This window comes from Lactuca virosa, chromosome 7 (genome assembly GCF_052849685.1).
Source record: "Lactuca virosa cultivar CGN04683 chromosome 7, Lactuca_virosa_CGN04683_v6, whole genome shotgun sequence".
NCBI classification, from domain to species: domain Eukaryota; kingdom Viridiplantae; phylum Streptophyta; class Magnoliopsida; order Asterales; family Asteraceae; genus Lactuca; species Lactuca virosa.
This window is the reverse complement of record NC_136432.1, coordinates 97,761,912-97,774,785: the sequence shown is the minus strand read 5'-3', so window position 1 is coordinate 97,774,785 and position 12,874 is coordinate 97,761,912.

Sequence of the window (12,874 nt, the reverse complement as noted above, 5' to 3'; positions counted from 1 at the left end):
AAAAGTGTCAAAAATCTGCAAGTTGCGCGGGTACCCGCGCAAACGTTGCGCGACCCATCCCTACCCGCGCAAAATCGAGCTCAAATTACCCCTACACGGGATACATTCTGATGTATGCGCGCGGCTGCTCCCCACCCGCGCAAATATGCCACTTCATAAGAAAATTCCGAGCCATTTCATATGCTTCCTTTGCGCGACCAAGATTTCATCCATGTGTATTTAGGCGGCCAAGAACTCCACCCACACATTATTGTACCACCCATGTGTTGCTTCTGTACCGTCCTCGCGGGCCTCCTCCACCTTGATCCCGGTACGATCCTTCCTTACTCTCATCCTAAGCATTGAGGACAATGCTTAATTTTAAGCTTGGGGTGAGGTATTCTTTATCTTTTAATTTTTGATTGCATTTAGGTTGTATATAGTTGCATTTAGAGTAAGTCATTTAGGTCATTCATAAAAATTGCATAAAAAATTCAAAAATATTGCATATTTTGTTTCCTTCCTTTCTAATTTTCATACTTTTTAGTTGCATTCCAGTTTAAGTTCATGCATTTTTGTTCTCTCTTGTCTTCTCATCCCTATAGGTACCATAGCGCCGAGTCATAAGTATTGAATCATAGATTGGTCCCGGGTCTTGATATGGAATTCCTTGTATTGGATAAATGGGACACGCTATGAGCCTCACAGACCACTTTGAGACCGCTTGTGTGGGGGTCAGATGCAGGTAGCTTGATTGGGTCTAGGTGCGGAGGGATGTGGTTGGTCAAACCGATGTGTGCGAGCAAAGATTAGCCCGGTAAGGTATTTTGAAGACATTGAAGACTCGCATCTTGGTTTTGGAGGGAGTACCCCTTAGTACTCCCGAGTCTCGTCTGAGCCTTACTTAGTTAGATTCTCACCACCTTTTTAAGATAGGTCATCATTTTTCTAGGGGTCTAGAGTAGATAGTTGGATAGATTTTGTTTATCACACCTTTCATTGAGGTGCTCGATACACTTTAAAGTGGGTCCCCCAATTCACATCTTTTGGGACTAAGTTTTTTCGGTAACACCCATTTTTGAGTCATTCCCCACCCTTTTTAGTAGATCTTGGCACACTGTCAATGATCATTAGGTGTTCATGTTAGCCTCCATCTATTACTCCATTCTCACTATTGGAGTCCTATGTTACATGGTGAAATTCCTTAGACCTTCCAAGAAGAAAACACAAAAAATGAAGAAATTGGAAAAGTGAAGACAAAGAGAAACAATGAAGAAGATTAAAGAAAAGCAACAAAAACAAAGAAGAAAAATGAAGAAAAAGAGCAACACAAAAAGAAGAACAAGAATCCAAGTTTAAGACTTTCTTTCAAAAAAAAAAAAAACAAAAAAAAAGAGAGAGAGAGAGAGAAATAAGAGACTGAAGACCAAATAACATAAGTTCAAGATTGAAGATTTAAGTTAATAGGTTTAGGTTTAGGTTAAGTAGATTTTTCTTATTTTATTTTATTTTTGATTTTGGTGAGAAAAGGCTATGACGATGGGATGATAGATTGTAAAGGACAGTACAAGGGAGAAGCCTATGAAACCGGATGTTTGCCCGGAGGCCGCGCTGCAAAACCCTATTTCGTACTATACACTTTAGCCTGACAAATGTAGGAATCATAGTGTGTGAAGAGGCGTCTTTCCTTCGTGCACAATGGTCTACATTGGTGATTTAAAGTGCCCCCACTGGGCGCATCCTCTGTTTCCTTTGTCTAGCACACCGCAACTACATCCAACCGTGATCTATTCGCCCATCAAGTGGTTCGAGAATGTGGTTTATGGCTCTAAAGCGGGGAACATTTTGAAGATGCGTAGGGTCCATTAAGGACTGATTCTGACCATGTTGACTGATGTTGACCAAGTTCTATGGTATCTTTCTTTTTTCCTTTGTAGTTTAGCTCATCCCGAGCTCATTTTAGTCTTGTTCTAACTTGAGGACAAGTTAGGTTTAAGCTTGGGGTGATTTGATAGCTTATTTTATTTCCTTATTTTTGTTAGTTTATTTTAGTATTTTTAGCTCTTTTTATTAATATTGCATTGTATATTCTTTATTTTCTTTATCATGGATCGTGTCGGGTACTTTCTATTTTGCATGAGATATTTTGTAGGGTTTGGGAGCTCATTGCGGTTGCGGTTTGAATGGAGTTGGGCTTTGTGGGCTTTCGAGGCATTATTGGGCTTTGCGGATCCATTAAAGAAAATTTGGGCTTAAAACGCTGAAGACTTGGATGAAGTGGGCTTGTGAAGATGGATCTTGGATTGTTATTTTGGGCTTGGAGCATCCATATTTGAAGGTAAAAGATGATTGGTTAATTTGAATCATGTGGGATATGGAGGGGACCAAGGGAATCTTGGTCCCCAGAATGGTTAGTGGAGGAAAAATGAGCTAATAGCATTCCAACAATATTTGCGCGGGAAGTTTCTCACGTACGCGAGTACCTGCGCAACTGCCCAGTTTTGGGCATTTTGGTCATTTGGCTTGCCATTTACCTTGGGGGTTGGATCTTTCAGTAACACTTCGATTTTACACCATTAGAGACCAGAGGAGACGATTTTTGGAGCTTGGATACACATTCTTCTTATCTTCCAAAGTAATTGTTAGTTTCTTAATGCAATTAGACTGTTGTGATTGTTATTCTAATGTCATGAGTGGCTAAATTCTCTATTTTGGTTAACTTTGGCTAAAACCTTTGAATGCTTGTGGGTTTTTGAAGGATTCATGTTTATTTATCATTTATCTTATGTTTATGATTCTAGTTCATATTTCTTATGCTTGTTTAATACTTTGATCATGAGCTTGGTACTTGAATGAGCCATTGTTGGTTTATTTCTTTGGTTTAGCATTGAATCATTGAATTTACTTAGAACAAGAGCTTTAAGATGATAGAAATCATCTCTAGCTTATGAATCATAGCTCCTTTATGGATGTGTAAGCATTGACATCCTCTAGGAATTGGGGATTCCTTCATTCTTAAGGCTAATAAACTTCTTGGGTTCAATTGCTTCAATTGGATCTTTGATTTTGATTAAGAAGGTGTGTTGTTGGCTTCCCCAACCTCCATACTACCTATGAGGAATCTTGGCATATCATGCTTCTTGATTGCTATAACCAATTTGGGATGAATGATAAACTTCATGTTGAATCCTAATGATAAACATACAAATGTTCATTGTGTTGAATTGCCTTGGTTAACCAATTCTCTCCAATATTTGAGCATCTCATCATTTTGCTTAATTGCAAGCATTCAAGTCTTTTAGTTTTCAAGCAATCACAACACCCCCCTTTTAGTTTAATTGTAGTTAGTTAGTTTATTTACACTAGTTCTATTGGATTGCATTGGTGATTGAATACAACCATTTCCCCGAGGATCGATACCCATTTTTACCATTATATTACGTTTTATTTGGAAACAAAGGGTGTACTTTTCTTAGTGGACTTGACATCCCACCAGAATACTAATCTAAAACTATAGTTGAAAAGTTTCAGCTTTGATATCCCACGTCGGGGGATTGTAAGTCATTGTAAATAAAATCAAAATCAAAAAAATTATAGTCTAAAATTATATACAAATTCTAAACTACACGTTGGAAAAAACGTAAAGCCAATACGACTTCAAATGAATAAGATATACATGTTTTAAATTTTTCATAGAATACAAAAGTCTAACAAAAAATTCCAGTTTTTATATCCCAAATTCGGGGGATTGTAAGTCACTGAATATAAAACCAAAATCAAAAAAATATAGTCTAAAATTATGTACAAACTCTAAACTATACATTGAAAAAACCGAATGTCAACCCGACTTCAAACGAATGAGATATGTATGTTTTAAAAATTCTCACATAATACAAAAGTCTAAAAAAAATAGCTGAAAAACTTAAAAATTTCAGTTTTGATAACCCAACTTTGGGGGACTACAAGTCAGTGAATATAAAACCAATAACGAAAAATTATAGTCTAAAATAATGTAAAAACTCTAAACTACGTGTTGGAAAAAACGGCATGTCAATCTGACTTTAAACTAATGAGATATGCATGTTTGAAAATTTTCACAGAAAAGATTTTTTAAAGATTGTTTTTTTTTAAATCCGGTCCAAACCGGTTTTTTCCCCGGAACAGGTCGGTCCGAACCAGTTTTAGACTCGAACCGATTTTGCATGATTCATAGAACTGCGAACCGACCTGATTCTAAAAAACATGTCCATGCCCAGGTTCAGTTTTCAGGTCTAATTTTGTCTACAATCCAAATGCTTACTCTTAGACTAAATAACCAACTAAAGATCCTCTGTAGGAAAGAAAAAAATATATAATTATATCAATGCCCAATTGACGAATCGATATGAAACATTGTAATCAAAATAAAAAAAAATGATATTTCTCAAGTAAGTATGGTAGAAACTATGAACCACATAAACCAATTTTATAATTTTAGCTAAAAGTTTATTGTTTTTTTATTTGTTACATTCTACTTATGGTTTGTATACATCATTTTAATACGATAGTTATTAGAGTAAATTTCATAAATGGTCCCTATGATTTTTTTGGCAATTTGGTGTTTGGTACCTAACTCATTTCTTTTAACTCCTTTTACACAAATTACCACCATGTTTTCTCCCCCTTTTCCCATCGATAAAAAATGGCGCTGCATCTTATTTTAGTTTTGGTTCAACCAGTGGTTTCGCACGAATCAACGGTGACCTAAATTGACGATTGTAAGCAATGTATATGATGGGGATGGGCATGGGTTGCAAAAAACTTCACATGTTCTTGGGTTATATCTATGATTAAGACATGTATATTGTTTAAAGAAGATATGGAGGGGAAGAGTGAGATTAGAATGAATTTTATTATTATTATTATTATTATTATTATTATTATTATTATATATTTTATTATATATATATATTAAAATTGTGGAGAAAAGGAATAGTTAACTTGACACATTTTGTCCAGCTTTGGTCCCTTGAATTACATTTCCGGTCCCTCTATATTTGTTTGTATGTCACTTCTTTAATTTATTAATTAAGGAAATGAATTTTAGCAATACTGAATTGAGGTATTATTTGGCAGAAATGGTCCCTTGATTATAGGTTACGTTTACTGGGCATTTTATGGAAATATTTAGATTCTTACGCTTCCCGATCCTTCCGACCGCATCCTTATCAAATATCTTCAGGCATCCGCTATATTCTGGATCCTTCCTCATTCCACTGTCCCAGAAACCATATTCTCTTGATCGTTCCTTTTGGGATAGTCACGTTTAGTCCACCGCCATACTATCCTCTGCTTCTTCTTGGCTCCCTCCACTTCCTGCTTCTACCGTCGGTCTAATTGGCAATCGTTGGCTACCGATTGAAGTTCCATCGGATGAAGACGTTCTTCACTTCGGAACCCTAGAAGGTATCAAGGAATCCGTGTTCTGGAAAACCTTATGAATACTCGATTTCGATAGCTTCGATTTGATTTATTTTTTCCTGTCGATCTTCACCTTTGTCTATCCCTTTCGACCAACGTCTTTGCTTCTGTCTGGCAGACAGAAAAGAGAAACAGCAAGAACGGAGGTTCCTCCTTCAAGTAGAAAGCGATTCGAGGTTTGATTTTTTTTTTCAAATAGACGCTTCTCAACTCGATTATTGATTTTCTTTTTTCACTTATACTTCTAGGAATTTCGTTTCTTCCCAACAAACCTCTAAACTGTTCATTACGTTTCTTGATAAAGTAAGTGATTTGACTGATTTCAACTCATGTAATGAGGTAATTCCTTATTTTTTTTGGTTACTCATCCCTCACGTCTCTTTTCCGATTCTAAGAAGCTCATCAAACAAATTGAGAATGACAACTTACAGTTGTTGTAGAAACTCAGAAAAGTTTATAATATCTTTTTTTATTTCATGTTGTCGATTTGCTTTAGATTTATTGGGTTTTTGTGAAATCAGATGGTTTGGGTGTTGATTTTGGGCATGTAATTGTTGAAAGGAAGAGATAGAGGGATCATTGGTCAATTCGGTTTCACTGTTTCGCCCACCGTCTGCTCAGGGTGAGGATAATCTCTACCGTCGGTTTGTTGTTATGGAAGAAACACCGAGAACTGGAGCCAATTCTAGGTATCGTGTCTCTTTTTCAAAGTCTACACTTACTGGTCAGTCTTCTTGCCTTCTCTATTTCTTCCTTGATAATCTCTATAGTTTTTTTCTTTTCTAATGTCACAACTCATGGAAGCCTCACGAATATATAGTTATGTTACAAAGTAAACTCTTGATGATGAGGTGAAATATTATTTGTAGGTACATACAATGGAGTCTATAAGACAGAGGTCATTGTTTCCCAATCTCATGAAATGGTTATTTGAGAGACATAAAGTAATGAGAATTATAGGTACGGATTACGTATTGATATTTTTAATAAAGGATGTATGATTTGTAATGTTCTTTTTAATTTTAGTATTCAAGCATTTCAACCGTACGTTTGATATTAATTTTGTATTTTTTGTTATCACCAGTTTCCTTTATGATCATAAGTGGATATGTTCAAGGGCATCTAAGTCATTAAGGTAAAAGTCATTTAGTGAAATATTGCAATTCTGGTGTGAATGAGAAATAATTGAAATGGTGTTTGATCATTTACCTGAAAGTTAACAATTTCTATCAGGGAAAAATGTGGCAATCATTGTCAGGGTAATATGGTCATTTACCTAAAGGTCAACAATATCTATCGGTGTCAAATACTGCAATTATTCATAAGATTTTCTTTGATTCGAAGGGTATTCTGGTCATTTAGCTAAAATATGCATACCCTTCAACTTGATTTTGTATTTGCCTATCAGACTTATTTTTTACTTTCTGATGTATGGTATACATATCATTGTTCTATCGGTAATACCACAAAACAGAAGAGATATGCATTGGTACGGAGAGATTAAGAATCACATTTGCTCCAGTAATTACCACTTGATAATCTAATTAGTTTACGTTGTATAAATTTTTAAATTTTCCTGTCTGACATTTTAATTCTGGTAATGTAGGGGTATACAGATGGGCATCTAGCATTGCTGCATGTTAGCAATAATTCATTGATTGTAGATGATTATTATGTGGGGTAAGGTGCTACATGTTGATCTTAAATGCTTTATTAGATATTCAGATTTAATCCAAGTAAAGAAATTGTATACAAGAACCGTAGTCTATGCTAATTGAGTTCAGTATACTGTATACTCAGATAAAACCTCAATTTATTTTAAATTCAAATAATGTCCTACTTTTTATTGATTAATCCACTATTAGACCATTTGACTATTTTTACCGATTAAAAAACCATTATTTCTGGTTTTGAAAAAGGACAAAATATAGAAAAAACCACAATCTATATTGGTTGATACAAAAATGCTTTAAGTAGGCTTTTCATTTTCACAAATTCTACTAATGAAAGAAATTACACATGTTTCATGAAAAGGATGTGTTGGATTTGGAGTTGTCAACTGATGGCACACTTCTCATATGTATATTTGTTTAACTTTGTGTTTTTGTTTTTTGTTTTTTCTTCAGGATCTTTGCAGTAGATTCTAGCTGCTCATTTCCATTATGTTCATAGACAGGTATTTTTATATCGTTTTAGAGGGCATTTTAGTTAGCAAATATCATTGCTTAGTAAGGTTGTGTAGAAGTCAAATATAGCAACGATTGGAGAATCATTTCCAAACATACATATGATTATTCATGCATGAAAAATATATATAGTAAAAGTTACCGGTGATATCTGTAAATCCTAAATCACAACCCTTTATTATAGATAATCTTTTTTTTAATGTATTTTGCAGGTCAATCACATAAAGTTCCTATTCTTTGTGTTCATGTATCCAAATTTTTTTGGTTTTCTGCGAATTTACTTCTTCGCGCATTCTTTTTAATTTATGAGCTTTGGAGTTTTGTATTTACAACACTTTCTATGTTGTAGTGCTGTCCGGAGAAGCTTTCTGTGTTTACGAGTTCTGCAAAGGACGATTGTGTAAATATTTGGGAATATTGACAGGATTATGCTATTAGGTATTACCTGTTATTTATTTCAGCTTTATGGACCACTTCCACGCGTAAGTGCAACAGCCCTGTTATTTATTTCAACTTTATGGACCATTTTTCCATCCATCATCTTTCTTAAAGGTAATGGAACGGGTGATATATTGGTCTAGGTAGTTCTACTTTAATTAATTAAAATTGCTATAACTTGCAATTCAGTGCACATGAGTCCTAAATTTTTACATATTTTCCTTCCTTTTCCATTAATCTAATTGCAAGTTATAGCAACTTACTTCCATTTTTTATTAAAGAATTCTACTTTAATTAATTAAAATTGAAACCTTTGACTATAAATTGGTTTCTTATTAAGACATTCTATTATGGAAAATCTACCACATATAGCATTGTACTTAAAAAATATACTAGAAAATGTGACCTAAAAGGGATGCAGACTTCAAGAAGAGGGAGTCAAACTCTAACTCGAAAAGAGTCATAAGGACAAATATGATATTTTGTCTATTTAAGGATTGTTGATTGTCAAGGACTATGATAGAAAATGTGTTTTTTTACCTTTGCTTTTGTCATTCTTTATTAAATTTGATGTTAATTGTCGTTGATGTGTCTTCCTACTTTGAGTTCTATCTGCTACAAGTTTACAACCAATTTGCTTCTATTCTTTTTGTTATTAAATCATTGTTCTTTGAAACTCTATACCTACTCATGTGCTGTTGCACCAGATCTTTAAGGAAATCGGAGAAGATTTGTCTCCATGAAAATGTGTGCTTGCGAATCCATTTTGTAAGTTACGTATGAAGGGAATTAAGTTACTTTCAAAATATCATGATCCATGATTAATACGATGTGCATGTTTTGATATGGAGTTTGTGTGTATGCATGTAGGTCCAGATGATATGTCTGTACACATTCACTCATCAATGTTTGGTTGTGCTCACGTACGGATGAATATTGTAACAATGAAGATATATCTGAGGAAACCATACTGCTTTTAACAATTTTTTTTAGAAACAGAATATTGCTTTTGACACTTGATTTGCTACTGCATGAATTTAATCTGTTTTTGACCACAAACCAATATAATTCTAAATCCAACAACAAAACTTCCGCCCCATGCGAAGCATGGGCATCCTTCTAGTTATTATTATTATTATTATTATTATTATTATTATTATTATTATTATTATTATTATTACTATTACTGTTACTGTTACTGTTACTGTTACTGCTACTGTTACTGTTACTGTTACTGTTACTATTACTATTATCGTTACTATTACAGTTACAATTACTATTTGAACGACGGGGTGAATGGTTAGCAGTTAGTGTCACGAAACCGTCAACGCCTGGAATAGAACTCGAGACCTCAAAATCTAAAAGATAAAGCCTCTATCAAGTAGGCTAGTCCCACATTAGCTAGAATGAATTTTATGTAGGTATAAAGATCAACACGAAGCCTTAATTTTGTTCTTTTGTTGATAGATAGGGTTTGAAGATGATGAAGCTTAAACCACTTGTAATGCTCCGTTTTTTGGTATTTATTTTCTTAAAAGAATGGGGTGACGTAATAACCTAAATAAATTATTATGATTATTAAGAAGTAAGTATTAGAAGGTTTTGGAGTTATTTTTTTCAAACGAGCGGCCGGTTTTGTCAACTTAAAAAGCTTGTGTTGCAAGAATTTTTTTTGAGGGGCTGTTTATGCCATTATGGCAAACTTGAGGGCTAAAATGTTAAATTTTGAAATTGAAGCCCATATTGTCGATCTTGGAGAGGGGCTGATCGACTCTCTCCCTTTTGTGTTGACAACTCCATTATCTAGGCCAATCCATAGCTTATTAAAAAAAGTGACAGATGTGTGTGTGTGTGGTGGCTTACGGCGTAAAGAAGAAGAGTAGCATGATGGAAGTTTTTGGTCAACTGTGATCGAGGAAAGGGGAGGTTGAAGAGGAGTGATCGATTAGGGGAAGAGAGGGTCGTTAGTGGTGTAATTCCTAACAAGTAATTTACTAATCAATTTTTTTCTCTTTTTTTTTTCTTCCTTGGTTCGAAATCTCATCATTGTTGCCATAAGTCACCATGGCCACCACAAACGACCACCATTGTTCACCACACAATGGTGGTAGTGGGTGATACCTTTCTAACCTCAAAATGGCTTAAGGGTGGAGAAAACCTGAAGCTTAATTGTGTTTTCTCTTATTAGCATCGTACTTTTGTTTTTCCTTTTAAAAACATTTACTTTGAGTCATGGTTTAAAGTTAGAATTGTTTATTGACTCAATGAAAGTTTTCTACTCTTAAGATCTTAATTTCCAGCTTGGGAGTCATTTTTATAATGACTTAATGGATTATGATGTCAATTAACCTTAAAAAGTTATAACTGTGAAATAATATGAAATTACCTATTTTCTAAAAACTCTATTAAAATTACAGAGTTGAATTTGGGATCCGTCAGTGCCCAAAGTTCAGGTTTTGAGTCTAGTATGTCCATGATTTTTTTCCTTGACCCGATGTTGGTTCTAACTAGGGTGAAAATCGTCATTTTCACTGACTGGTTAGAAATTAGTTGCATTGATATCCCATTTTGTAAAATCCATAGTAATTTGTAGAAACATCGTTTAGACCTATACAAGTATTCCTTGAAAATCTAAAAGACTTAACTATTGGAACGTGAAAAAATATTTTAACTTTGGCAGACTTTGGTGGTGTTAAACTGACCTAGAAGAGGTTGTTGTTTCAGGTTGAAATTTGAAAATTTAGTCTAGTAGTTTGTGTATTTGGTTAGGGTAAAGAATAGCCATTTTTAATCTTGATTACTCTTATAAGCGTGTTGCAAGGTGACTTGCTGTGATTGGGTTTCCGGGCTACAGTTGGAGGTTTACTCTAATACTCGAGTTGAGTTTCTCACTACACTGTGTGATGTTGTGCATCATTTACTTTAGTCCGTGTGTGCTTATATGATGTATATGTGAGTAACACTAGGCTATGTTACTGTCTAGTGAGTTAATGATATTCGCTTAAAGTACCAATGAATACGTATAAGAGGGCTCGACGCACTGAGCAAGGGGTATTGGGAGTAGCTGATGTGTCCCAATGGGGTTAGGTTCGGGGGGATCAGGCTTAGCCGATGTGTCCCAATGGGTTAATGCTTGTTTAGGATTTGTTCTTTGACTTGCATGCATAGTTATGTGAATTATGTTATTGATGCCTGTGTGTTAGGGTTAGAACTTGTATGAGATTATACTGTGTATGTGTGAAATTCATTAAACTTTGTGTTTATCTTTTTTCCCTTAAAAATTAATGTTTCATGATCATATACTCAAGATGGCAGGACATTATAGTACACTTGTATTTCTTTTTGAAGATAACGATTCCAGATTTAAGCAAACATTATACAATGAAAATTGCTATCTACAAACTTTATTATAATGACAAAATTATAATGGCAAAAACAAAAATGAACACCTTTACAAAATTAGGTCTACAGATCTAATTAGCAACCGACGTGACCAAGAGTATTTTTGGATAGAACAAATGATAACAACATGCATTTAAGACAATAACGTGTTTTTATCCGAACAAGAAGAGGTTAAATCAACACTAGTCTAGATTATTAGTCTGATTTTGAAAACAAATATATATGATTTTTTTTTATTTAAAGACTTATTTTGAAAGTCAGTGTTTAAGGTTTATTATCAAGTTTTAAATGGTGTGAGATATGATACTAGTAAGGTTGAACTTATTTTGAAAGTCAAAGTTAAAACTGTGAAATAACATGAAATTACCTATTTTGTAAAAACTCTATTAAAATTACAGAGTCGAATTTGAGATCCGTCAGTGCCCAAAGTTCAGGTTTTGAGTCTAGTATGTCCATGATTTTTTTCCTTGACCCGATGTTGGTTCTAACTAGGGTGAAAATCGTTATTTTCACTGACTGGTTAGAAATTAGTTGCATTGATATCCCATTTTGTAAAATCCATAGTAATTTGTAGAAACATCGTTTAGACCTATACAAGTATTCCTTGAAAATCTAAAAGACTTAACTATTGGAACGTGAAAAAATATTTTAACTTTGGCAGACTTTGGTGGTGTTAAACTGACCTAGAAGAGGTTGTTGTTTCAGGTTGAAATTTGAAAATTTAGTCTAGTAGTTTGTGTATTTGGTTAGGGTAAAGAATAGCCATTTTTAATCTTGATTACTCTTATAAGCGTGTTGCAAGGTGACTTGCTGTGATTGGGTTTCCGGGCTACAGTTGGAGGTTTACTCTAATACTCGAGTTGAGTTTCTCACTACACTGTGTGATGTTGTGCATCATTTACTTTAGTCCGTGTGTGCTTATATGATGTATATGTGAGTAACACTAGGCTATGTTACTGTCTAGTGAGTTAATGATATTCGCTTAAAGTACCAATGAATACGTATAAGAGGGCTCGACGCACTGAGCAAGGGGTATTGGGAGTAGCTGATGTGTCCCAATGGGGTTAGGTTCGGGGGGATCAGGCTTAGCCGATGTGTCCCAATGGGTTAATGCTTGTTTAGGATTTGTTCTTTGACTTGCATGCATAGTTATGTGAATTATGTTATTGATGCCTGTGTGTTAGGGTTAGAACTTGTATGAGATTATACTGTGTATGTGTGAAATTCATTAAACTTTGTGTTTATCTTTTTTCCCTTAAAAATTAATGTTTCATGATCATATACTCAAGATGACAGGACATTACAGTACACTTGTATTTCTTTTTGAAGATAACGATTCCAGATTTAAGCAAACATTATACAATGAAAATTGCTATCTACAAACTTTATTATAATGACAAAATTATAAT